We start from the raw sequence: 3676 nt of genomic DNA on the forward strand, positions 1-3676 counted from the left end.
ATGGCTTTGTAATTCATAGGAAGGAAAGTGAATTACAGAAAACACAAGATCACAATACATTTACTGGCAGAAAAAAGTACTCTTCACACCATCAGATTTGTAATTAAAGGCAAGAACTGCCTCATTCATTTCTCTATACCCAAAACGGTGTCAACACTGAAAATATCTGTGTATCAATGAATACTTCAAATTTGAATATGATACAAGTAAGAAACTTCAGCTAGTCTCCCAGAAGGAGAGAACTGATCCACCCATCTTGACTGATTAATCAGAAATGGATTTTTTTAACCTTTCAAATCCACTTTTATTTTCTTTTTTCCTCCTCACATACAGAATTTTTCCACACACTGAATTTCTTGCAGCTATAAAGTCATTTGATGTTAGTCAGTAGCATTTTATCCCTTAAAACTTTGCTGGCATCAAAATATGACAGTTAACCAGTGTTAAATCTATGAAATATTTACATAGCGCACCACATGAAGCTTTAGACACTTGGCAATTAAACCACATAAAAACTGGACAAGATCCCCAACCTACAAGTTCATAATCAGGTGTTCATAGTCCCTATCTGGTGACTGTTCATGGTTCAAAAGGCAGCAGAGGCAACAGGTAGTTACTTTGAAGGACATGGACCACTATTATCTAGAAGCACACTATGGTATCCCAGTGATGTACCACTCCACCCTTCTCCAAGGCGGTCTCATAATTCTGGAATGGTAGGTCCGGTTGATACAAAATAAAGACAGACAACACAACATTTACTCTATGGAGACATCCTAACTCCTGCTATGCATGCACTGTGATCTTGAATGTAACTCATCCTGAAAACTTGTCATGGTCATTCTGGGTTTTTAGGCTGGGTGATCCATCAATCTTGCACTCACCCATTACTTCTTTTACGTCACCATCACTACCAAAGCTCAGCTGGACAGCAACTAGTTGGCTGCAGGTTGCTCCCATGCAGTTTTTTTCCCCAATACGGAAAATATTTTAAATCTATCTTTTCATTGGGAGGATAAGTTGATAGAACTGCTGTGCTTTCACTCTTTGCAATGCAGTCTATCTTTGGTTCTCCATGACACTTTAATCCAATTATTCTGCTCACTTTCACAAGAATACAAGGGTTTCCTGCTTGGTAGCCAAATGTGGGATCATCCACACCACTGTGTGTAAGGCAAGAGGAAACTTGCTGTGTATTCTGGACACTTCTGCTCAAAGAAGTTTCCACTGGTACAAACTGTGAGATTCTTCTGTTCTTCTAAGCCATATGGCTTTAGAAATTTCTTAAGATCATCAATGTACCCTTGATAGGATTTTGAATCAGACAGGCTGAATGAAAAATGCAACCCCGACACTGGTTTTGGAAAAACCGTAAGTCCTGGACTAGGAATCTGACGATATTTTGGAACCTCATCGTTCAGAGCCTGAAGCACGGCCCACACTGTGAATGAAAAGAGTGCAGCCAGGAACCCATAAAAGACAAGGTAGAAGAACAAGATCAAACCCCAGTTCTTGACGGTGCGCCCCAGGAACTCTCCGGTGGTCCGGCTGTAGATGAAGAGCTTCCACTAGGCCAGGGTCCGGTTGAAGGACTTCTTGTCTTTCTTCGTCATGGTGTGTGCGGCCCACTGTGAGGGGAGCGGCAGCCGCGGCGATGAAAGCGGAGAAGAACTCGCAGGCGCATCCGGGCTCGAGCGACGCAGGCCGGCGACTGCGGCAGAAGGCGCGACGGCCGGCCGAGGAAACCTGCTCCCTGCAGTGAGCGCTCAAACCAAATGTGCTGCGGGCGCCGCGCTGGGCCACCGCTCCGGCCGCGGAAGCCTGACGTCTCCCAGAAATGGATTTTGAAATGGGTGATGGGCTTTGGAAAAGTGGGCTTCAGGAAGGGCCTAAAACGACACTCGTCAGTTCAGTGAACTCATCTCAGAGAGGTGATGAAGACTGAACTCTAAGCACTTATATCCAGACTCCCGTGGGAGTTCTATGGCAGCTGGACCCATACCGCTGGCTGGAGTAGGATGACTGACACAGGTTGGCATATAGATTATGAAAGTGAAAGTCGCTCAGTTGTGTCCGACTCTTTGCGACTCCATATACAGTCCATGGGATTCTCCAGGCCAGAACACTGGAGTGGGTAGCAGTCCCTTCTCCAGGGCATCCTCCCTACCCAGGGATCGAACCTAGGTCTCCCACATTCCAGGCGGAGTCTTTACCATCTGAGCACCAGGGAAGCCCAAAGAAGTAAATGGCGCTTGAGACTGTGTGATGAGAGCAAATAGAATAGATAGCTATGCAGAAGGATTAATAAATAAACTGTGGGGAGAGTTTGGGGAATGAAATGGGTGAGGAAGAGAGACTAATAGAGGAAAAATTAGAAGGGGTCAGTAAATGGAAGAATAGCAAAGATTATTAAATGAGTGTATTTCTTTTGGACAGACTTCCCTGGTGACTCAGACAGTAAAGAATTCACGGGTAATGCAGGAAACCCCAGTTCGAACCCTGGGTAGGGAAGATCCCTTGGAGAAGGGAAGAGCTACCCACTCCAGTATTCTTGCCTGGAGAATCCCCATGGACAGAGGAGTCTGGCGGGCTACAGTCCATGTGGTTGCAGAGTCGGACGTGACTGAAGCGACTTAGCAAGCAAGCAAGAGACTGTAGAAAGGGCATAAAATACGGTCTATCCTTTCCTCATGATGTTGCTTTGCTTTTGTCTCCCCTAGAGTCCAAGATGGCTAATGCAGGGCGACCACTATGGTTCAGTATTATCTTTGTTTATATGTCGGTCGTGTTTGTAGTATAAATGACCTGGCTTGATCTGGTCAAAGACTTCCAGCGCCACAGGAATATCTCTAAAACCTGTGTAGCAGAGTGTTATGAGAATCACTTCACTAGACCTCTCCTAGGGTTTGGTGTTTGGCTGGTTTTGCCTTTTCCTCCCTCTTTTTTGTGATTGAGTTTTTTGTCTTGCAGACTGTGCATAAGCAAACCAAAATGTGTAAGAAATAATCTTCAGAAGAGAACTCCACAAACACCGACCACAAAGCAGACTACTTTAAGACAAAAGAAGATAAAATATTTGACTTATCCAGGGAAAAGCCCCTGTTGGCAATGTATCTTGTCTATTTTTCTGCACAGTTTTCTGTACAGGTGATCTTGGTCATTCTTATTCACTATCACCTATCACTGATTAAAAAATCCATCTGGTGCAGTACCCACATGTGTCATGGGCCTTATACATGAGTGGCTATGTGGCTACAGGAAAAGATAATGTCTGTCATACTTGTGGCAACAGTCTCAGTGGTTATCATGACTTTCTGTATTATGTTCTTCCTGTACACTATCAATGCATATGTAACTCTGTGTAAGGAAATCAGTGTCTGTCTAAAATCTCGACCATAGCCCTGACAATCGTCACTGGTTATGAAATGCATGCCAAAGAGGCCTAGGGTGGTCTTATATTGAAGCGATACATTTTTATCCTTATTTCACATTCCCAGAATATGGAAACATAAATAATTTGCATCTTAGAAAAATAAAACTTGGAAATATAATGAGCCTGCTTTCTTCTCATGTGGGTAATCACTATTTCCTAAAGAAAAAATTTAAAAGTTTCAAAATTTTTCTTAGTAAGGCATCTGAGGGCATTTCACTCTACCAGTTTTGATGTCCCATCATA

General features: G+C 43.6%; 1 pseudogene; it reads right to left on the reverse strand.

Moving 5' to 3' along the window:
- Window positions 1–786: 786 nt before the first annotated feature.
- LOC122423385 lies at window positions 787–1613 on the reverse strand (annotated as a pseudogene).
- Between the last annotated feature and the right edge of the window lie 2063 nt (window positions 1614–3676).

This window comes from Cervus canadensis, chromosome 21 (genome assembly GCF_019320065.1).
Source record: "Cervus canadensis isolate Bull #8, Minnesota chromosome 21, ASM1932006v1, whole genome shotgun sequence".
Classification (NCBI taxonomy): domain Eukaryota; kingdom Metazoa; phylum Chordata; class Mammalia; order Artiodactyla; family Cervidae; genus Cervus; species Cervus canadensis.